Below are 23,981 nucleotides of genomic sequence, written 5' to 3'. Positions count from 1 at the left end.
CATAGCTCCAAGCCTGTAAAGACAGCTGTTGTTGTGTATATTTGCCATGCTATGCTTCTGAAGCACTCCAGAGTGACATTCAGTCTCCTTTCTTGTGCAAAGCTGTGAAGAAGGCTAGTTCATAGGATACCCATTGAGGCATGTGTGTGAGGAGAATGGTATATGCCACTTTGTGCATAGCAAGTGGGCTTGTGGGCCCCTGCACAGCACACTAGTTGAGAGTTATCCTTGGGATTTAATAAATGAATAAGCTCACAAAATAAATCAATACCATCTATAAAATGGGACAACCTGAAACATGCATCATGTCCCATTTTTAAACACTGTTGAGGCTATCTAAAGAATAGCTGCATCTTTTACAACAGTCTTCCCCAACAAGGTAGCTGGAAGATGTTTTAACTGTCAGCTTTCATCAGCTACAACTCCATCAGCTACAATTCACCAACATTCGTTTACAATTGCTATGCTGCCCATAGCGAGTGTGAACAAGTGTTGTGAACTTAAGTCCAAAACATCTGGAGGACAGCTGCTTGGGAAAGGGTGTATTATAGTTTCTGATTAACATGTATTGGGAGTAGAAGGGAAGGTACAAAAGGAGGTAAAACCCATAACTTGACCCAGAATTACACAGTGTGTGAACCAGCAAGTTAAATGGGGCTTTCCAGACGCTTTATAACATTACACAGACTTCTAGATGTTGTTGGACTGAAACTCACTTCACACATAACCAGCACAGAGAGTAGTGAAGAATGATGGAGATAGATGTTCCCATCCCTGCTTTCCAAAAATACCTTCACTGTTTCTTTTTAGTGGTCTCAGAAAAGCAATAAACACTGTAGTGGTGATAAAGGTGGGAAACTCATAGAAGGTAGGATTTAAGACACCTAAGTCAAGGTACCACTCTAACAATTCAGGATTAAATTTCAGTTTGAAACAGTACTATTCCACCTCCACACTACAAGTGTATACATCAATTCTGCAATGTACTGTTTTTAAAAACTTTTTTTATCTTTTTAATCACATTTTTTATTTTACTGAAGTTGACTTGTTTTAATACTGCATGCAGTTTAATTCTGTTTTAATGCTCTCTTTTTGTATGATTTTAATTGTATCTTTCTTTCAAACTGAGCTGCTGGGGGAAGCAGAATAACAACAACAACAATGTATTCATTAGCAAAGAGATCAGACTAAATAGCTATTTTTTACTCTTCCCCCTCTTTAAAATATTTATTTCGGTGAGAGCTACAGAAGAAACTGAAACACCTACCAACTTCCTCTGACCACTTCTCTGTTTCTCAACAGAATAAAGTGAATAGCCTAGTCTGGATAGAGAAAACATTGACCAGGAATATTCCTTAAACATTATTAGGAGTCGGAAGCTATTTTGCTTCATCAGGACATTGACTCTATCATGAAATACTATCAGTTCTCTACAGACACTAAGAGTAGTCCAGTAAATATTTCATTTAAACTTGCAGGGCACTTGTATTCCATGAGTTTACCATGGAATGCCACAATTTAGTTAGTGTTTAGTGCAATGTCACAATTTAGTGTTAGGACGAAAATGTATTAAGCTCAGGATCTCTATTTTCCAGATATTTCTGGAATATCTCCAGATATTTCGCTATGATCTTTGGAATAGCGGTATATAAATAAAACATATTATTATTATTATTATTATTATTATTATTATTATTATTATTATTTTGGACTGCAATTTTCAGAGGCCTCAGCTATGCTATGTAGGAGATACAAAAGCACCAAGTTGCCAGGCCCAAGTCTCATCATATATAGCAGAATGCTTGGTAATATCTCAAACACACAACAAGGGAAGCTAACCAGTTTATGCCATTGTCGGAGTGTGGAATTTCTTTGCCCAGCTTAACTCCCTACCATTCTCAAAGTTTGGCAAAGTTACTCCTTAAAACAATTATGTTAAAAGTTATGCAAGATGATTTCATTATACAAAATTCAGTGCACAGTGCCCTGAAAATTCAAGATACCTGTATATACCTTTTGTGTATGTTTATACTTGTTTTCCTAGCAATGGTGGAGCTAGGGAAAGTTTAACTTGATCATCAGTGGGAGACTCGCATAAGCTGACTGGCACTTTCTAAAAGCAGCATAGGATACACAAAACAAACAAATAAACAAACCTTATCAGATTGGCTTTCATTACAGAAAGTAAGCCATACTGAATTGTACAGTCTGAAACCAAAAGGAAGAACTGTTTGTTCCTGTATAACTTTGGCCAGAAGCTGAGATCAGTGGCCACTTTCCAGGTGCTCTTGCTGACAAAGCTTAGGCAGGTAGCTATTTAAAAGGGGCCTTTTCTATAGTTATACGCAGCATTATGTGAAACTCTGTTCCAAGCAAAATCTGCCCTGTGTCCTAATTAGTATGTTTCAGGTCAAGCTCAGTTCCTGCCCCAACAAACACTGGAGTCAACATTCATGGCCCTCTATATCGACAGATTCTTTATCTATAGATTCAACCATCCACATCTTGAAAATATGCTAAAAAGATACCTTGATTTTGCTATTTTTATATGCAGGACACCATTTTACTATGTCATTACATTTAATGGCACCTAAGTATCCACAGAGTCTGTTATCCATGGAGGGTCCTGAAACCAAATCTCTGCAGATACCAATGGCCCAATGTACAATTAACTGAGAATTGTTTGGGTGCCCAAACCTATCTTCGGCAAGAAGATGAAGTGAGTAATTTTGCTTCCATCTCCATAATAATGAACTGTTTGAAATAATTGGGTTCCAGAGTCAATGGATTCCTATAATGAGAATGTGTACCCAAAGAACACACAGCTATTTTAACTGATATTCGTTTCTTCAAATTTAGATTGCCAGGCCACTGCCATAATGAATGCATCTATATGAAGAATGTCTTTTTATTGAAGATAATTTGCTTTAAATCCCAAGTGGGATACCACAAAGCTTAGAATTCCACAAACCCTTAAGAAGCATTTGGAACAGATCTTTTTTACATCCCTCTAACAAACCAGGACTAAGTTTCAGTTTGAAACAGCACTATCCCATCTCCACACTACAAATGTATATACAGTACATCAATTTTGCAATATACTGTTTTTAAAACTTATACTTATTTTGGGCATAGCCTAATAATCTTCAGTGTCCAACATAGCCTTACCCAGATAAAGCAGATGGCAATCATAATGCAGGGCATAACATTTGAAAATGAAGAACGCCAACTCAAACTCATTTGCACCCCTTTTAACTAGTTCTCATGTGTAAACTGTACTCACAAGGAAGGGAGTAGGGATACGCACTTACTGTATGTTAAACTCTGTCCCTCACCCATTCTTGTTGCCTTTATGGGTGCAGCAGGGTGCCCACCTAAAGAAGACAATGTTCTCTATCCATGGAAATTCCCCTTTATTTTTCAAAATGTCAGTTTTCAAGGATTCAAAAACTTGTAGGAATAATTTCACAAATCAAGGTTTTCCTTTCAGCCTTTTGCTATCTACACAGATGCCATCGCCAATGGAGTGGGAGGGGAATTTCAGAGTTTGCACACTCATTTTTGCTTCCTTTCTCACAGGTAGACCTTAGATGCAATAAGAACATCTAAATCCCTTAAATCTGAATCACAATACATGCAGATACTATAATGGCAAATACTGTAATCAATATTAGATTTTTATTATTTCCTGTAATCAGTGGCAGTTTCTGGCACTGACATATTTGGAGACAAATGACAATGACACACAGAGAATGGAGGCCACTGTGATCTTTGGCAGCTTACTGTCAGTTCTCCAAAAGGCCTGAGTGGTATAGTAAAAGGGCACACAGGCTTGGTTCTTTGCATGTTACACCTGCCCTCCAGTGCATCCATACATGCCATTGCAGAGATGGGAAAAGTTTCTTCGGGGCTATAGCTCCCAGAATCCTCCAGCCCTAGTGGTAAGGAGATTCTGGGAGCTGTAGTGCAAATTTTGATTCTTCCACGCTCTGCACCACTACACCTAAGAAACGGCTGTCACAGTTGTGAGGTCAACATTTTTTCCCAAAATAGCAATAAAGGACAGCCAAAATTCATGATATGCAGCCTTGACAATTGAGAGGCAGCTATTAAACAAGTTTTTGATTTACTTAAAAATTATTTCAGCTAAACTATGTGCTTCCTTGTAAAATTAACATATTGACCACATCCATAAATTATATGATGCGCATATTTCTTGTGAAATGCTCAAACTCAAACATACAAATTTTTTTGTCAACTTGTTCAGTCTATAATGAAACGAAAAGCTTTCCAGCCCTCAAACAGGGGCATCCATTGTAATAACGGTCACCTGCCAGTCCTATAAGCAACAAGCTTTCCAGCCCTTAACCAGGGGGCATCCCTTGTAATCAGGGTCACCTGTCAGTTGTATAAGCGATAAGCTTTCCAGCCCTCCAACAAGGGGCATCCCTTGTGTGGAGAGTCATTGGGAGAGTGGCATTTCTGCCACTGCCAATCACTTAGGCTGGCTGCAAAGGTGGAGGCTGCCTGAGGAGCGACTATAAAAGGGGAGAGAGCCATTCAAAGGAGGAATGTGTCATGTCCTGTGAGAAGTGACGAGCTACTTCAGGGTGGCTCATACCCCCCCCCCCTTGTTCTGAGGGAATGTTGTGAATTGAGCCATATGCCTGCAGGGTTCATAGTCCTGATGAAGGGGAACTTGTATTGAAACTTGTAGAGAAATAAAACACAGTTTCAAATGGAAACCAAGTCAGTGAAAGAACTGGAGCAAAGACAGTTTGTAGCAAGTGAAGCGATGTACACAATGTAATCACACCATTTGAGAACCAACTATGAAAAGATACTAACTTAAGTTCTGTCTGTAAATGAAGCTTATATTTATTCTTGTTTACAAAGGAGTGGCTTGAAGTAATTTATAAACAACAACATCAAAAGCATGCTCCCAATAATATTAAAACACTTGATAGATAAGGATACTGGGAGCCCATCTCGAGACATTTATTAAGTGAGTGGACTAGGAAAGGAAGTGGGGACAGTAAAAGGACCAAGGGTTAAAGAGACAGTTCTGATGAAAGAAAAGCCTCAGAGTATACTGTAAGTAAAGAGAGAAGAAACCTGTTAAACCGACGGTGGTCACATCTTGTAATAAGGGTCACCTGCCAGTCGTATAAGTAACAAATTTTCTAACCATCAAACAAGTAACCCTACCAGATATTTCCCCGCGGACAATGGATTGCCAGTTAAATAGACACACATATCCTACTGCATATCCTCCCACCCTGAGGCCTTGCTATTCAGCAACAGACCAACACACAGATTAACATGTAAATCACTTCTTCCCAACCAAGGGTCACACAGTATATATACCCCACTCACTTCCATGCCATCAACCTCTGAAGATGCCAGCCACAGATGCAGGCAAAACGTCAGAAATAAATTCCTCCAGAACGCAGCCCGGAAAACCCACAGAAAACTACTAGAAATTCTTAGAATCAGCCCCTATATGTGGGCAAAACATAAATAAGGGATAGGACTACCCTAGGTTAACAAAAAAAGGTAACAACCCATGTGGCATCCTAGCACTTTGGAATGACAGTGTTTTCCCAAAAGTAAATTAATCCCAAGTGCCTATAGCTGGGAGTACAGTGGCCCAAAAGGATGTGCAGCCTTTCCCAATATAGTGTCCTGCTAATCTAATGAACTGTTTAATTGTTTTTTAAACTTGTATTTTGCATGTTTTATAGGGTTTTAACTTGGACTGCTTTAGATTTGTAAGCCGCCTTGAGTCCCCCCTGTATTGGGGAAAGGTGGGATATAAATAAACATAATAAACATAATAATAATTATTATTACAGTCGGTCCTCCCTATCAATGAATTCTGCATCCACGGATCCCACCAGCCCAGGCTTGAAAATATTTTTTAAAATTCCAAAAAGCACAACCTGATTTTGCCATCTTATATAAGGGAAACTCTTATACTATCCCATTGTATATAGTGAGACTTGAGAATCCATTCTGGAACCAAACCCCTGGAAATATCAAGGGCTCACTGCAAAGCTCTGGAGTAAGAAAGAGTCTCTCTCCAAATGATCTGGTTCCAAGCTATTCAGTGGGACCAGAGTAACCAGATGTCCTCCCTTTCCAGGACATGTCCTACACTTCAGCCTTCTGTCCAGGAAGGATTCCAAAGTGTCCTGCATTTGGAGCACGACTAAACAGCCCATTGAGTAACACCACACCTGCTCTTCTCCTTCAAGAAATGTGTCTATTTGGCAGCCTGTCCTTGATGCAAAGAGGGGGATATGATGGATCCTTGCTCTTTTTTCCTAGAAGCAGCAGCGGACAAGACTCACACCCAGAGCTCCTGGCACGTTTGTTTTTCTGAGGAGAAAAGGACAGCGAAATTTATAGGCAATGGGTCGCTGGAGGACACAGTGCAAATGCTAAGAGGGACTTTTCCTTCATTTCAGCACAATGGACAAATGAAAGGAATAATTTAAATGTCGATTTAGTCAAGGGTTTATTGCAACAAAAGTACAACTTTAAGCATGTCAGAGTTTTATAAGTACATTGCAAGCCAACAAAGATCAGCTGATCAGAAAAAAATACAATGGCACACATAAAAACACAGTAAGTGGTTTGAGTGCCAAACTAGGACTCTGGGAGACCAGGGTTTGAATCCTGGCTGGGTCATGGAAACCGGCTGGGTGGCCTTGGGCAAGTCACACTCTCTCAGCCCATGACAGGTTGGGCTTAGGGCTGCCATACGTCAGAAATGACTTGAAGGTACACAACAACAATATAGCTGTCAATAAACCACATGCCATGAATTATTATATGAGTGTTTTTGGCTTTTATTTCATCCTAGAGATTTTTCTTGACTGCATTTTTGCTGCCTTTTCCTCCTTTGCAGTTAGGACATCTAGTCACCCAGAGTGGAAGTAAGATGACTGTGTGATGTAGTGGTTTAAGTGACGTTGGAGACCAGGGTTCAATTCCCCACTAGGCCATGTAAACTGTGTGATCTTGGGCAAGCCACAATCTCTCAGCCTCAGAGGATGGCCATGGCAAACCCCTTCTGAAGAAACTTGCCAAGAAAACCCCATGATAGGGTCGCCATTAGTCTGAAACAACTGGAAGCCACACAACAACAACAACAACAACAACAACAACAGGAGCCTGAGTAAAGGCTGGCTGGCACTAGGTAGAAAGAGAGAGAGAGAGAGACCCTTCCTCCACCTACCCAAAGCACCCTGACTGCTTCCCTGGTTGCCTTCCTGGAAGAAAATGCAAAAAAAAGAAAAGGAGGGAACTTTACACGATAGGGTCGCCATAAGTAACCTTGGCCAAGTCACACTCTCTCAGCCTCAAAAGATGTAAATGACAACTCCCTTCTGAAGAAACCTGCCAAGAAAACCCCATGATAGGGTCACTTTAGGGTCGCCATAAGTAACCTTGGGCAAGTCACACTCCCTCAGCCTCAAAGGATGGCAAGGGAAACAATGTAACAATTTAATCCTGTTTTAATGGCCTGTTACAGACTGCCAAAATAAAGCTGCTTCGGGTCTCTTTGGAGGTATGCTATTTAAATGATGCATGGGTCCCAAGAGTCCAGAGGTCGCACCAAAGCCACACTCCATTCCTAAGCACCGGAGTGCAGCTTTTGGTGCAGCTTCCGGATTCTTAGAATACATTCTTCATTTAAATAGCATACTTCCAAAGAGACCCGAAGCAGCTTTATTTTGGCAGTCTGTAACAGGCCAATGTATCACTTTTCTATGTTTTAACTGTATATATTTTTTAATATTGTGAAGCCACTCTGAGTCCCAGTTTTGAGGGGAAAGTAGGTTGCAAATAACAATAACAACAACAACTTCATGAAGAAACCTGCCAAGAAAACCCCATGATAGGGTCACCATAAATAACCCTGGACAAGTCACACTCTCTCAGCCTCAGAAGATGGCAATAGCAAATCCCTTCCTGAAGAAACTTAGCAAGAAAACCCCATGATAGGGCTGGCATAAGTAATCTTGAGCAAGTCGCACTCTCTCAGCCTCAGAGGAAGGCCATGGCAAACCCCTTTGTGAAGAAAACTGCCAAGAAAACCCCATGATAGGGTAGCCATATAAACTTCTGCATGTCACACTCTCTCAGTCTCCGACGATGGCAATGGCAAACTCCTTCTGCAGAAACTTGCCAAGAAAACCTGATGATAGGGTCACCATAAGTCTGAAACAACTGGGAGGCACACAACAACAAGAGCCTGAGTAAAGGCCGACTGGCACTAGGGAGAAAAAGAGAGCCCCCCTTCCTCCTACCACCCAAAGCCCCCTGACTGCTTCAAAGATTGCCTTCCTGGAAGAAAATGCAAAAAAGATGAGGAGGGAACTTTCCCTTCCTCCATAAGGGCTCCCCCCCCCCTTTTCCATTGAGCTTCCTGATTGGCCCAGCTGCAAAGCAACGTCACAATTACCGGCCTGGGTGCCTAGAAAAGGAAGTGAGCACTAGCCATCAAGGCTTGTGTAACAGAGAACTGCCTTGTTGGAGGGAGAGGCTGCCAGAGGGGCCTTGGGGTGGGTCAAGGTGGGGACACTGAGGGAATAACGTAACATAACATCACCCCTCCACTTAGCTCTTTCAAAATAATCTGGCTTGACACCCCTTGGAGTGGCCTGGCTCCATGCTGTGGCATTCTGGGGGTTGTAGCTTGTTGCCTCAACAAACTACAACCCCCGGAATGCCACAGCATGGAGCCAGGCCACTCCAAGGGGTGTCAAGCCAGATTATTTCCGCACTAAGCCTATGAGAGAACCAGCATGCTTTGAGCATTGCACTCTGACTCTGGAGACAAGAGTTTGCCATTGAAACCCATTTTGGGCAAGTCACAGTCCCTCAGCCTCAAAGGATGACAAGGGCAAACCCCTGCTGAAGAAACTTGCCAAGAAAATCCCATGATAAGTTGGCCTCCACAAGCCAGAAATGACTTGAAGGTACACAACAACAACAACAACAACAACAACAACAACACAAGAAGCATGAAATGTATATGAGTGCGTTTTGAACTTTTCCTTTGGCCATGTCCTCCATTTTTTTCCTCTCCAACAGCTGGGTCCGAAACACACTGCAGAAATAATCCAGTTTGAGACTGCTTTAACTGCCCTGGCTCAGAGCTAGGGCATTGTAGTTTATTTTGGCACCAGAGCTATCTCTGACAGAGAAGGCTACTTGTCTTGCAAAACAGGACATACTAAAACAAATGACAGTACTGTACTTGCCCATAAAGAAACCATACTTGCTCACAGAGAAACATAGAGGAATACTTGCCCATAGGGAAACATAGGGGAGTACTTGCCCATAGGGAAACAGGAGAATAGTTGCCCATAGGGAAACATATGGGAAGGCCTGCCTATAGAGAATCATTGGGGAATACTTGCCCACAGAGAATCATTGCAGAATACTTGCCCATAGGGAAACATAGGGGAGAACTTGCCCATAGGGAAACAGGAGAATAGTTGCCCATAGGGAAACATATGGGAATGCCTGCCCATAGAGAATCATTGGGGAATACTTGCCCACAGAGAATCATTGCAGACTACTTGCCCATAGGGAAACATAGGGCAAGTATTCAATTATTCTCTATAGGCATGTATGGTTTCCCTATGGACAAGTACTGTCATTTCTTTTAGTATGTCCCTCAAAAAATTAGTTCCCAGGATCCCCCAGCATTGAGCCAGGGCAGTTAAAATGGTCTCAAACTGGATTATTTCTGTTTTGGACCCTGGCTCTGCTTGCTTAAAAATGAGGGTGAAGGGGGGGGGGGGGGAATAATTTCTAGCTGCCTCCTCTCCCTCCAAGGCCGCTGCTTTCTTCCTCCTAAGAAGAGGCCTGTGACTGAGGGAAATAAAAGGTAACCCCAAGCACCAGCCCTGTGCCTCCTTCTCCCCCGCAGGCACCCCTTCCCCAACCTCAAAGCCAAGGCTCAAGGCCCAGTTGCCTCCCCAAAGGGCAGCCCCTTCACCTAGGCCCTCCTTTCCTTCCACTGAGCCTCTATGAGCCTCCATGGCTGGGTGCAAAGTCTGAGGAGAGGAAAGAGCCATGCCTGGAATGGTAAAAGAGCAGGGTGAGCAGAGGTCCCCACTGCAAAAGGGAGGAGGACATTCAGGGGAAATGGAGGGCATGATCCAATAAGAACCACTCACAAAAAGATAAATCCATGTTTCTCAGAGTGGAGGATGTTCAGGAACAAAATATGTGACATGACCCAAGGAAAGGTGGAAACACTCACAGGAAGAGAAATCCATGCTCCTTAGTCCTGTTCAAAATGGAAGGCATTCAGGAAAAACATAGGACATAATCCAAGAAAAGGTCAAAACACTTATAGAAATACAAATTCATCCTTCTCAGTCCTCAAAACGGAGGACATTCAGGAAAAATAAAGGACGTGACCCAAGAAAACCTGGAAACACAGAAAGATAACCTCATGCTTCTCAATCCTGCTCAAAATGGAGGGCATTTAGGAAAAATGTAGGACGTGGCCCAAGAGAAAAGCTTGAAACACAGAAATAAATATAAATCCATGCTCCTTAGTCCTGGCCAAAATGGAGGACATCCAGGAAAAAATGTAGGGTATGAGCAAAGAAAAGGTCAAAACACTCACAAAAATATAAACTCATGCTTCTTACTCCTCAAAATGAAGGACATTCAGGAAAAATACAGGACATGACCCAAGAAAAGGTCGAAACACTTGAAGAAATATAAAGTCATGCTTCTTAGTCCTCAAAATGGATGGCATGTAGGAAAAACACAGGACATGATCCAAGAAAAGCTGGAAACACTCTAAGAAATATAAATCCATACTTCATAGTCTGAAAATGGAGGACGTTCAGGAAAAATACAGGACATGACCCAAGAAAAGGTCGAAATACTCATCCTTCCTAGTCCTCAAAATTGTGAAATGGAGGGCACTGAGGAAAAATACAGGACATACCCCAAGAAATGTTCAAACACTCATAGAAAGCTGAACCCATACTCCTTAGTCTTGCTCAAAGCAGAGGACATTTGGGGATCCCTCCTGGTTAGAAGGTGGAAATGTAGGGCTTCGTCCTGGAAAAAGGAGGACCAAGCCTGGGAAGAAGCCATCCCTCAGACAGGGAAGGGCCAAAAAGCCTCTCACCTAAATATATAGGGATCCCAGGGGTCGAAACCCACAAGTGTCCAGCTCTGCAGCTCCATGGGCTTCTCCCCTAAGAGTCCAAATGGGGGAAAATAAGTTCCTTCTTTGAGATCCCCCATAAATAAAAACATATAGACACTGAAGGAAATAGGGGAGATCTTCTTAAAGAGATCTGCCAGGGTTAATGCCTCCTTCCTGGATCCACTTTCTTCCTTGACCACCCCCAATAAAAAACCTCCAAGGAAAGAAACACAACACACACACAAATGTCCTCCTTCTCTTCATGCTGCCTTTGTTTTAAGCATTTTTAGCCCCTTCCAGCAAAGCCCAGAGCAGAACAGAAAAACAACACTTCCTTCCAGCAGATGATCCCTTTCCCTTTCCCTTTCCCTTTCCCTTTGCAAATACCAAAAGCGAAATTAAAAATAAAAAAGACCTGCCACTTTCTCTTTGCAGCCTCTAATAATAATAATAATAATAATAATAACAATAATAATTTTAAAAAATCATATGACCCCACAACCCAACCTTATCTATTTTGCATTTTGGGTTTGCAAACCCAATCTCATGATAGAGAAAGAGAAATGCAGAATTAGGAGGGTGGGGAATGAGAAGAGAGTTGGAGTGATGGTTGTTGTTGTTGCTGCGGCTGCTTTATCTGGGTTTTGTTGCAAAGGTTGGATTGAGGTTGTTATTATTATTATTTATTATGATATCATCATTATTATTTTGTTGTTGTTCTTCTTCCTTACCAATTGGAAAGCTGCTGCTCCTCCTGTGTAAAAATTCCTCAAGGTTATATCAGGGGTTGCCAAGAGACCAGAAATGGAAAGGAAAAGCAGGGTGGCAAAAAAAAACTCAAAGTGGTGTAGTTATTCCTCCTCTTCCTGCGAGGCCAGATCGAAAGCAAAACAAGGCGAGACCAGGCTTGGAAATCCCCCCCTTCCACCACCTCCTTCCCAGGGCCCTGTTTGTGCAGCAAGGCAGCAGCAGCCCACAAGAGAGAGAGAGAGAAGGAGGGAGGGAGGGAGGCAGGCAGGCAGGCAATAGGCAAAGCAGTGCGGAAGTTTGCTGCAGCCTCTCATTGGCAGACCAAGGCTGCTGCTTTCATCATTTCTCTGAAAAGTCGATTTCATTTTCACTTCCCTCCAGGAAGAGCAAGGCAGGCAGGCAGGAAAGGCTCTCACTCTGGTGCCACAACTACCATTCCCAGAATTCCAGAGCATGGAGCTCTTAGTCAAACCTGACTATTTCTCCCCTTCAAAGCACACACAGCAGAAATAATCCAGCTTTTTGAGACCTCTTTAACTGCCTTGGCTCAAGGCTAGGGAACCCTGGGAGCTGTAGTTTATTGTGGCAAGGCTCAATGTCTCACAGAACTAAAATTCCCAGGATTCCCTAGCCACTGAGCCAGGGCAATTAAAGCAGACTCAAACTGGATGATTTCTGCAGTATCTTTAGGACCCCTGTCTTTTCTCCCTTTCTGGTCCAATACACACTGTAGAAATAATCAAGTTTGAGACTGCTTTAACTGCTCTGGCTCAATGGAAGGGAATCCTGGGAGTTTTATGAGACATTTAGCCTTCTCTGTCGGAGAGAGCTCTGGTGCCATAATAAACTACAGTTCCCAGGATTCCCTAGCATTGAGCCCAGGCAGTGAAACCGGTCTCAAACTGGATGACTTGTGCAGTATCTTTTGGACGTCTTCTCTGGTTCAAAACCCACTGCAGATATGATCCAGTTTGAGACCGCTGTAACTGCCCTGGATCAAGATTAGGGAATCCTGGGAACTGTAGTTTATTATGGCACCAGATCTACTATCTCGGACAGAGAAGGCTAAATGTCTCACAAAACTACTGTTCCCAGGATTCCCTAGCCACTGAGCCAGGGCAGTTAAAGCAGTCTCAAACTGGATTGTTTTTTCAGTGTGTTTTGGACCCCAGTCTCAAACCAGGTTATTTCTCTCCCCCCCCCGGTCCAAAACACACTGCAGAAATAATCCAGTTTGAGACCGGTTTTACAGCCCCGGCTCAAGGCTAGGGAATCCTGGGAGCTGTAGTTTATTGTGGCACCAGAGCTCTCTCTGACAGAGCTGTCTCACAAAACTACAGTTCCCAGGGTTCCCTAGCCTTGAGCTGGGGCAGTTAAAGCGTTGCAGTTAAAGCAGAAACAATCCAATTTAACTGCCGTGGTTCGAAGCTAGGGAATTGTGGGAACTGCAGTTTTGTGAGGCATTTAGCCTTCTCGCTATCAGAAATCTGTGGTGCCAAAAATAAACTACAATTCCCAGGGTTCCCTTGCCATCGAGCCCAGGCATTTCTCAAACTGGGAATTGTGGGAGCTGTAGTTCTGTGAGGCATTGAGCCTTCTCTGTCGGAGGTAGTAGTAGCTCTGGTACCACAATAAACTACAGTTCCCAGGACTCCCTAGCCCTGAGCCAGGGCAGTTAAAGCGGTCTCAAACTGGATTATTTCTGCAGTGTGTCCTGGAGCTCTCTCTTTCTCTCTATGAGCCCACACTTCCTCCCTCCATTGCTGTTTTGACGGAAGCTGTTCTAGAATGGCGCCACTTTAAAGCCTCTTCCGGGTTCATGGAAGAAATGGAGGAGAAGGGGAAATAAAAGGAGCCTCTAGGATCCATTTTAGGGTCAGCAGAGGTCCTCACTGCCAAGGAGGACAAGGCACCACAAAATGGAGGACATTCAAGAGGGGGGGGAAATAAATGGAGGCCATGACTAAATAAAAACACTCATCATAGAAATGTGGATTCTTAGTCCTGCTCGAAATGGAGGACGTTTTGGAATCCCTCCTCCTGGGCAGAAGGTGGAAATGTAGGACAGGAAAATGAGGAAGGCTGGTCACCCTGACCCTAAAGTGACCCCCTTTTATCATGGGGTTTTCTTGGAAGGTTTCTTCATGAGGGGTTTGCCATTGCCATCCTCTGAGGCTGAGAGAGTGTGACTTGCCCAAAGTTTACTTATGGAGACCCTATCATGGGGTTTTCTTGGCAAGATTAGTTCAGGGGAGGTTTTGCCATTGCCTTCCCCTGAGGCTGAGAGAGTGTGACTTTCACCCAAGGTCACCCAGTAAGTTTCATTATATAAAATGGCCAAATCAAGGTTTGTTGCTCGGAATTTATACACACACACACACACACTCCAAACAACAAACCTTGGTTTGGCCATTTTATATAAAAGGGACACCATTTTACTTTGCAAGGTGCGTACATTTTATTAAAATATATTTTTCAAGCCCTGGATGCTTAAATCCATGAATATAGAAAGCCGGGTGCACTCATTATTATTATTATTATTATTATCATTTTTCTGCAAAGAAATTAAAATCAAAAGTTCCCAGTCCTTCAAAAATGTCACCAATGATTTTTCTCCAGTCAAAATAGATAACAAGTCCGTTTCAACTAACTGAAGTCAATTTTAGCTGTCACTCTTTTTTTAAATGTTTATTTATTATATTTATTTGTATCCCGCTCTTTTCCCAGGACTGGGACTCAGAGCGGCTTGACAGCATTAAAAACAGTACAATTAAAAACATTTTTTAAAAAGTACATTAAAAAGGAATTAAATTATTACAGTATTAAAACAGATAGTTATGAAAAGAATAAAACATATTTTAAAAAGATAAAACTCTTATTTTTTTATTTTATTTTATTGAATATACAGTGGGACATAACAAACAAATAAGGACATAAGCAACAATACCAACAACTAACGCAACAAAACAAAGAGGAAAAACAAGTAACAAGAAAAAAACAACATACATGCTTATTTTTCATCTTAAAATTGTCCCTTCAAGTACTTCCAACACAGTTTGGTGTATTTAACTAATTTTAACATTATATTGTATTCCGCCGAGTTGAAACCTAAAAACAAAACCTAGCTTTTGCTATCTTATCTAAATTTAGTCTTTATATAATGAAAAAAGGAGAAAAAAATTATAAAACTCTTATTTTAAAAAGATTTTTTTTTGGTTCGGGTTGCAATATTTCTCAATTTCTGTGCATACAATAATCTTGCTGTCATGGTCCTTTATTATAGTAATCTTCCACATCTGTTTCATTTGTATATAATATCCAAAATTTTGAGCCCGTTTTATCATACAGCTTTTGACTTGTTCCTCTTCCAACTCAGGTTTTAACAAAAATTTATACACTTTGCAAATCAAATGTTCATCGGGGAGGGTTTTTTGGTTTTTTTACTAAAATGTGTATAGTGGGGGTGCAGACTGCATTGGGTGAAACCTCAGAGGGGCCTGAAAACCCAGTGGGGCAGTCGCTCACTATCCATCCCTCCTCTGCCAGCCATAGTGCCTCTGCCTTACACCTGCTGTGGCTGCTGGTTGGCAGCCCTTTTCAAGTCTGACAGGGCTGCTGGTCAAGCGGGAAAGGGAGACAGGGGGGCACAAACTCCTCTCCTTCCCCAGAAAGATAGGTGCCTGTGGGCACCCACCACTATCACCTCCCTTTTCCACCTGGCCAGCAGGAGGTGCTGCCGGGTGGTAATAGTACCCGACCAGCACCCACAGCGGGCAGAGGGCAAAGGCACACTGGCTGGTGGAGGGGAGCAGTTGGGGTTTGTGTCAGTTAGCCTGGCCAGGTCAGAGAGGGCTATAAGGCATTCAGGTGAGAAGGCAAGTGTCCTTTCCTGCCTGCTGCCACATCTCCCGCCTCGATCTAATACAGGAAGAGGCGGGATACAAATTATTATTATTATTATTATTATTATTATTATTATTATTATCTCCTTCCACCACCCTCTCCCCACCTGATGCTTCCTGCAGGGTCAGAGTTGGGCATCAAGCTGGGCATCACAATGGTGGCAGCATCCTCTTCTTCTGTGCCCTTCCTTCCTCTCCTTCTGTAGGCACCATGAGGGCCCTGGTCCAAGCCCCTTCCCACCCTGTCTTTGCTCCATGGTTGGAGGGAGGCAACCAAGAAAGAACTGATCCGGCTCAAACTACGAAAGCTCATAGTAAGTTACCCACCATTCTTTGCTGTTGTTTCTTCCCTATAAAAGGCTTCTTATGGTGAGACTGTAAAAGTATCTTAGGGCATAACCTTGCTTTGTATCTATTACATATTCTTAATAAGGCACATCTCACAAAATGATTGTTAAATCTATATTTATTTTGGCTTTATCGTACTGTGCATATCCATGCCACCCAAACCTCCGGTCATGTCCTTCTGAAGGGTTGTGTAGAAAATTCATGAAATAAACATCCAACCAACCAGTCATGGTTGATTATTAATTTATCTTAATTATTTCAAGCCATCTAAGGTAATGACTGCAATAATTTATCAAGTACTCTTTCTTTCATATAGAACTTTCATCTGTCTTTCTAAAGAGTGATTTCAGAGAGACAGCGTGACATAAGGGTTTGAGTGTTGGACTGAGGGTTCGATTCCAGACTCGGCCATAAAACCCTCTGAGTGACTTTGGGCATGTCACATGCTTTCAGCCTCAGGGCAATGACACACAATCTCTGAACAAATCTTGACAAGAAAACTATGATCCATTATCCTTAGTGTCGCCATAAATCAGAAACGACTCAAAAGCCCACAACAACAATAAAGCAGGTACATCTTCCAGTTTAGTAGAGCTGGGATTTGTATGGTTCATAGCATATTTCTTTCTGCAGCCCAATCATTTTCTATTTTAAGAAAACAAACTATGACTTCTGGCCTAGATGCCCTGTTTGTGAAATACAGACGTTGATGACTGATTCATCTCTTTGTTTTTACTTCTGTTTTCATTTCTGTCACTTTACCACTTCCTCTTTTCTTCTTTTTGAATGGATGCATCAAAACCAAAGGCTTATTTAATATGCAAAATTTCAAAATTTATACAGTGAGAATTAGTAACCTGAAAAATAATGGCAGAAGTGGGAAGAATCCTGATAGACTAGTGCAAAGATTAGTTCCTGTTCATCTCTTCCCAAAATTCCTGTTCTCAGTGTGCCACCATTATTGGAACTGTAGTTTATTGTCGCACCAGAGCTCTCTGGCCAAGAAGGCTAAATGTCTCACAAAACTACAGTTCCCAGAATCCCCTAGCATTCATCCAGGGCAGTTAAAGCAGTCTCAAACTGGATTATTTCTGCAGTGTGTTTTGGACCAGAGTTAAATAGCCTAGGAGCAGCAACTGATAAGGCTGCCTCCCATGTCCTCACCAGACAATCCCGTGAGAGTCATAGGACAGAAGGAAAGTCTTTTCCAAAGACCATAAGACTTGACTAGCTCATATGGAGAGATAATAAGCTTTCATATAGTCTGGACTTAAGCTGTATAATAAGGCTTCATAGATCCTAACCAGCAGTTTAGAAATGGATCAGTAGCCAGTGAAACTGTTCCAACAAGGGATTTGTAGTCTCCCTATAAGTAACCTTGGTTTCTAAATTATTTTCAGCTTGCTACTTAGTATTATTATCCAAGATCTACCTTTTGACACATATATTAACTGTTCTGCACCCTGGTTCTAATGTTGCAAAACAACATAATTAATTAGAGCACCTGATCAAATACAGTGGGCCCTTCCCATCCATGAGAGTTCAGTTCCAGGCCACCCTGTAGATGGAAAAAATGCAGGAATTCAAGTCTATAGCTGCATCCACACTGGAGAAATAACCCGGTCTGACAGCGCTTTAACTGCTCTGGCTCAAGGCTATGGAATTCTGGGAGTTGGAGTTTGTTGCAGGCCCAGAGCGGAGAGCTGCGCTCTGGACCCCACAACAAACTCCAACTCCCAGAATTCCATAGCCTTGAGCCAGAGCAGTTAAAGCGGTGCCAGACTGGCTTATTTCTCCAGTGTGGATGCAGCCTATATTAGTCAATAGGTGGTCATGTGCACACTCCTAGTCAAAGCAACCATGGGTATGTGCTACCATTGACTAATATTGAATGAGCTCCAGTCCACAGATAAGTAACCTGCTCATACAGTGGTCTACTGTAGTTTCATTGAGTCACCCTTTCATTGTCCGAAATAAATGATGCCAGAAGGCTTCAAGACTAAATATTTATATTTCCTGACAAGATCAAAATGGTGTCAGCTTTTGGTAAACAGCTCTTATGATATGTGCACTCAAGTTATTCTCAAGTCATCTCAGCCCTTCCCAAATGTTTTCTTCTTTCTCCATGTACATAATGGGGAATCGCTTTGTGGATCATATACCTCCATTTACTTTGCTAGTGCTGTTCATTGTATAAAACATAAAAGGTTGTCTGCTGTGGCTTTAATAAGCTGTCAGGGAAAAGTGGCTTTGTTTTGGAAAATGAAGAAGAGGAAGAGGAACTGATAATCTGCAGTCTAGGCTGCAGTTAAAATAAATCTAGGCAAGCATTAAGCAATACATCTAGAGATGGTAGAAAGGAAATTGTACCAGGAAATTCCTTCCAACAGAATTAATCTTGATTTTAAATAATTATTGTATGTATTCTGATGCTTTCATCAAAACCTGGGAGAGGAAATTACTAGAATATATACATGGTGAAAATATATCTATGGAAATGTATGTAGGTGTATATGGCATTTTGGTGATGTGACAAACACAAATATATTCAGATGTACTTGACTCTGTTATTAATCATAACAAAAGTCACAACTAGATAGGAAATGAAAGTGGTTAGTGTCTTGTGTTAGATATATACTTTTTTAAATTTAATTTTAGTATTAAGGCCCAACCTCCAGGAATTTACAGCCCATTTATGTATGTTTACTTGAAAGGTTTTCTTACTGTTTTCAGCAGTCCTTATTGAGTAGCATGTTCAAGATTGGCTGGGTTTATGCTGCCATAGCTGATTTTAGCAACTGTGTTGCTGTTTACAAAATGTAACTTAGAACTAGTAGTTATTTGATAGCTTGTTTCTAGTGAGATGTTGCTGCTGGTAAAACATAATATCTCTCTGTACCCTTAATGCTATTTCCCCTCAGATGCTTTTATAGTGGTCCATCTAAGAGGAATGGTGGACTTATTTTGTGCCATGTATAACAGCTGCCATTTGATAAACATGACTGAATCCAAGCACTTTCAGACAGCTGCTTCATGTTCTTTTATTTAATTTGTTCAGCCAAGAAAACATTGATATCTCTTGCCTCATTCACTTCTCCTGAATTTGGGATAGGGTTGTCCATGGCAGCATGCCATATAGGATCACTTCGAGTCAGCATCACCATTGTAGTTTCTCATACCACTATCAAGTTTTAGCAGTCACTGCCAAGACTTGTTGTTGCCATTTTCAAATTTCAGCAGGAAGTGCATCATAGAGCATTAGAATCATAGAATCATAGAATAATAGAGTTGGAAGAGACCGCAAGGGCCATCCAGTCCAACCCCCTGCCTTGCAGGAAATCCAAATCAAAGAATCCCTGACAGATGGCCATCTAGCCTCTGCTTAAAGACCTCCAAGGAAGGAGATTCCACTACACTCTGAGGGAGTGTGTTCCACTGTCAGACAGCCCTTACTGTCAGGAAGTTCTTCTTAATGTTGAGGTAGAATCTCTTTTGCTGTAGCTTTCATCCATTGTTCCAGGTCCTAGTCTCTGGAGCAGCAGAAAACAAGCTTGCTCCCTCCTCAACATGACATCCCTTCAAATATTTAAACAGGGCTATCATATCACCTCTTAACCTTCTCTTCTAAACAGGCTAAACATCCCCAGCTCCCTAAGTCGTTCCTCATAGGGCATGGCTTCCAGACCCTTCACCATTTTAGTCACTCTCCTTTGGACATGCTCCAGCTTCTCCACATACTTTTGGAATTGTGGTACCCAGAGCTGGATGCAATATTCCAGGTAAGCAGGACAGAATGTCTCCTTCCATTCCAGGAGAAAAGATGATGCAAACATTAAAAGAAAAAAGCCCAGCAACTGATTTTCAGCAGTGCAATTCTGTTGTGATATCAGTGACTGCATTTGCACTGAAGAAATAAACCAGGTTGACACCACTTTAATTATGGATTCTGGGAATTGTGAGACATTTAGCCTTCTCTGGCAGAGAGCTTTGGTGCCACAATAATTACAAATCCCAGAATTCCATAGCAGTGGGCCATTGAAGTTAAAGTGGTGTCAAACTGGATTCAGGGCTATATGCACATTATATCAAATATGACTAGATCATTGATGTAAAACCAGACCTAACACCTGATAATGTGGTGAAGCAGGTTCAGTTTTTCTTCTATTTTTTTTTTTTTTTGTCTCTTCTATAGAAAATGTGATCTATTTAACCATAAAATGAATTACATAAAAATAATACTAAAAGATAACCAGTAGCCCTCTCTGGCACTAAAAACTAGAGAATTCATTATTCTTTATGGGCTAAAATGGAAGCAATAAAAAGGATTAGAACCTATGTGGAAGACGCTTTTAACAAACGGCAAAGCAGCCCCTCAAAACCTCAACTGCACAATGCCAATTGGCATTGGACAGTATGGAGATGCAGTTGCATCTTATGGAGGAGCAGAATATCTTTGCCAATCAGGTTTGAGAACAAACATATAGGATACTTACTTGTCTGGCAGATCTTTTGCAGTAGTTGCAGGAGGTCAGACTTCCCTTTTCTGTTGGAGTTCCCCAGGGCTCTGTTCTGGGTCCCCTTCTGTTTTCACTCTACACACTGTCCTTAGGTAAACTCATTAGCTCTTTTGGTTTTTCCTACCACCTGTATTCCGATGACACCCAGTTGTATCTTTCCACCCCTGACCTTTCTCCAAGACTTGAACAGCAAGTCTCGTCTTGTCTCACAGCTGTCTCGCAGCGGATACGCCATCGGCGCTTGAAGCTCAACATGTCCAAGACGGAGCTTCTTGTCCTTCCTCCTAAGCCCACCCTTCAACACTCTTTTTCTGTCTCTGTGTGCAACACTTCTATTCAACCAGTCCAGCAAGCCCGCAGTCTTGGTTTTATCTTTGATTCCTCTCTGTCGTGTATCCCACAGATCCAGACCACAGCCAAGGCTTGTAGATTCTTTTTGTACAATATTTCCTAAATCCGACCTTATCTCTCTGCCTCTACTGCCAAGATCCTGGTCCATGCCCTAGTGATCTCACGACTTGATTACTGTAACGTCCTCCTGGCTGGGCTTCCTCTTTCTCACCTCCGTCCTTTAATCTCTGTCCAGCATTCAGCTGCACGCAGCACTCTGACCACATCTCTCCTGTGTTGGCATCCCTTCACTGGCTCCCTCTCCCTTTCCGCATTCAGTATAAGCTCCTGCTGTCAACATTTAAAGCCCTCCATGGACTGGCCCCTCCTTACTTATCAGACCTTCTTTCTCCTCACCTTCCCACTCGGGCCCTCCGTTCTGGTAGTCAAGGTCTGCTGTCTCAGCCCAGGATTTCCTCTGCCCCATCCTGGATTCGCCCTTTTTCACTTGCTGCCCCTCACTCCTGGAACCTTCTTCCCCCACAAGCAAGAGCCATCACTTCTTTAACCAGCTTCAAAACAGAGTTGAAAACCATCCTGTTCAGAGAAGCCTTCCCAGGCATTGCATAATTGTCGCTTACTATTTGATGTTGTTCTTTTGGTGCCTGTTTATCAAACCATTTCCTGTATTGCTATGTACTGTATATGTATTATCCTACTTGAGAGTATGTATTTTTCCTGGTAGAAGATTAACCATCCATTATGAAGCCAAGCCCTCCCTCCAGTCCATCTGCCTTGGTCCAGGCCTCAGAGGTAGAGAGGAACTGCTGGAACTCATCCCCTTTCCCTCCACCACTCCCTTCTCCTTTTGTGTCATGTCTTTTTAGATTGTAAGCCCGAGGGCAGGGAACCGTCTAATTAAAAAGATTGTATGTACAGCGCTGTGTAAATTTACAGCACTTCATAAATAAAGGTTAATAATAATAATAAATAATTCAGGACTACAATGACTTGGTGACAGCATGGTTTGGATTCTCTACAAACATTTATGAAGAGAGAATAGCAATGTCAGATAGAAAAGGAACATTACATGTTCATTGTGGTGAAAGAACAATATTTACACTACTCTCCACATGTTTGCTTCAGATATACATTAATATAAAGTACATGCCCATGTTTCATGTATAATCAAGTCTAAATACACATACACCCTTCCATATGAAATTAATGTAGAGCCTACATACCCTGAAGGCACCAGCTCCTGTCTAATCTTAGAAGCCAAGCAAGGTCAGCCTTGGTTAGTACTTGGATAGGAGACCACCAATTAATACCATTCAGCAAATGGAACTGACAAAATCACCTCTGAGTATTCCTTGCCTTTGAAATTCATGGGTTTGCTATAATTTGCCAGGTGACTTGAAGTGCTATGCACACACATTAAATTAATGTGTTGCATGTTTGCTGGAGAAAACACTGTTACATCATGAGTATTTCTTCAGAAAAGTCATAAGGGTAGAAGATGACTTAGTGAAAGTCTTATTTATAAATAGACTTATTGTACAGTGTTATTTTCAGCATCAAATTCAGTGAGCATTTATTTTGCTACTTAGAAGCAGAAGGGGGAATTTACAGAGTGCTGATTCTCTGTAGCTGGGATATCAGAAAACTACAGAATTGCCAGAATTCCCTAGCACTCAGCCAGGGCAGTTAAAGCGGTCTGAAAATGGATTGTTTCTGCAGTGTGTTTTGGACTATAGTTGCCTATTTTGAGTCTGCAAACATATTTTTAATATGTATGTACATGTACAAATCTATAAACCAGATTTTACTGTGATAGAGTTTTGAGTATACACTCATCCCACCACTTTCACAGGGCTTAGGGGCACAGGCTCCCCTGTGAGAACACCTCTCTAGGAATCTCTAGCTCCTCCAGTGCAACTCTGGTCAACATCTGTCAGACATTGACTGTAGAAGTGTGCTGGAGGACCTACAGATGCCTAGTGGATTGTTCTTTCTAGGAATCTCTAGGTCCTTCAGTGTGTGTTTTGGTTAAATTTGCCCATAGAGTTGCACTGGACAAGCTAGATATTCCTAGAGAGAGCATATTAATAAAATCCATGAATAATCAAATCCGCAAAAGTCAAAGGTGCAAATGTGGAGGGACGAGTGTACTAGTAAAGTCTGCAGATGTAATATTCTACTGGCTAGTTTGGCAGGAGTACAATACTGTTAGGGGATATCATACACATAAATATACTCACACTCAAGCAGCAGCACAAAGCTTGATATTTGTTAAAGAAGATTCTGCTGAAAAGACATGTCATAACTTCTATGAGTTTTATTGTACTATATCACATTTACTTGCCAGGTACAGAGAAAGAAATGGCTTTGAAACGTAGAGAAGACAGGATGGAGCAAAAACCAGGTGTTAGAAGGCCATCTGGTGGTGGTGAGTTTGAAAAACATCTGAGCTGAGCTAAATAGTATGAATTCAGGCATTTCTATAAAATGCCACAGTCTTGGGGCATCTTTAACAGAAAACCGATTTATGGTAACAAGCTTTTGTAGGCCATAACTGATCCCATAAGATAAATACAATATATTTCGTTGACTTTCTATTACATCAGCCTCGACATGTGAATTGTGTCAAGGGGCTTTGTGCATAGAAAGGGTCTGCAGGGCCATGCCAATGGCACCCTCCAGTTTACACAGCTCCTTAGCCCTTTCCCTCATGACCATACCTAAGGCATAGATGTTTGAATATGATAGCCTACGCACATGGGCTTAGATCCCACATTGGAGCTGCATAGTGTAAACCTCCACTTGTAGAGTGGCACACAACTTTTGATTATGCCACACAACTTTTGTGCTAGTGGAGTCTCCCTCCTTGGAGGTCTTCAAACAGAGGCTGGATAGCATCTGCCGGGAATGTTTTGATTG

The 23,981-nt window shown here is 41.9% G+C and overlaps 1 protein-coding gene and 1 long non-coding RNA gene across 5 annotated transcripts in view; one reads left to right on the top strand and one right to left on the bottom strand.

Annotated features, from left to right (window-relative positions):
- Nucleotides 1-12,167, bottom strand: part of IRF2 (interferon regulatory factor 2) — a 58,827-nt gene extending 46,660 nt beyond the window's left edge. Inside the window, exons 1-2 of one of the 4 annotated variants that reach the window (XM_089525401.1) lie at nt 11,926-12,167; nt 6,240-6,381 (exon numbers count right to left, since the gene is read on the bottom strand). The gene's annotated coding sequence lies outside the window, so the exon portion shown is untranslated. Of the gene's footprint in view, nt 1-2,013; nt 2,081-6,239; nt 6,382-10,285; nt 10,398-11,925 lie in introns of those variants that run through there. The other 3 variants (XM_089525400.1, XM_089525403.1, XM_089525402.1) reach the window with 3 other exon arrangements.
- Nucleotides 12,168-13,773: 1,606 nt separating this feature from the next.
- LOC149312797 (uncharacterized) lies at nt 13,774-23,481 on the top strand. The gene is made up of 3 exons (XR_016281307.1): nt 13,774-13,819; nt 16,053-16,160; nt 23,410-23,481. It is a non-coding gene; the product is annotated as an uncharacterized LOC149312797 (long non-coding RNA).
- The last annotated feature ends 500 nt before the right edge of the window (nt 23,482-23,981 follow it).

The sequence above is a fragment of the Sceloporus occidentalis genome, unplaced genomic scaffold (assembly GCF_023333645.1).
Source record: "Sceloporus occidentalis isolate IW3139 unplaced genomic scaffold, rSceOcc1.0.p SCAF_5, whole genome shotgun sequence".
NCBI lineage: Eukaryota > Metazoa > Chordata > Lepidosauria > Squamata > Phrynosomatidae > Sceloporus > Sceloporus occidentalis.
Note: the sequence above shows the minus strand (reverse complement) of the source record. Positions and strands in the feature narration are given on the sequence as shown.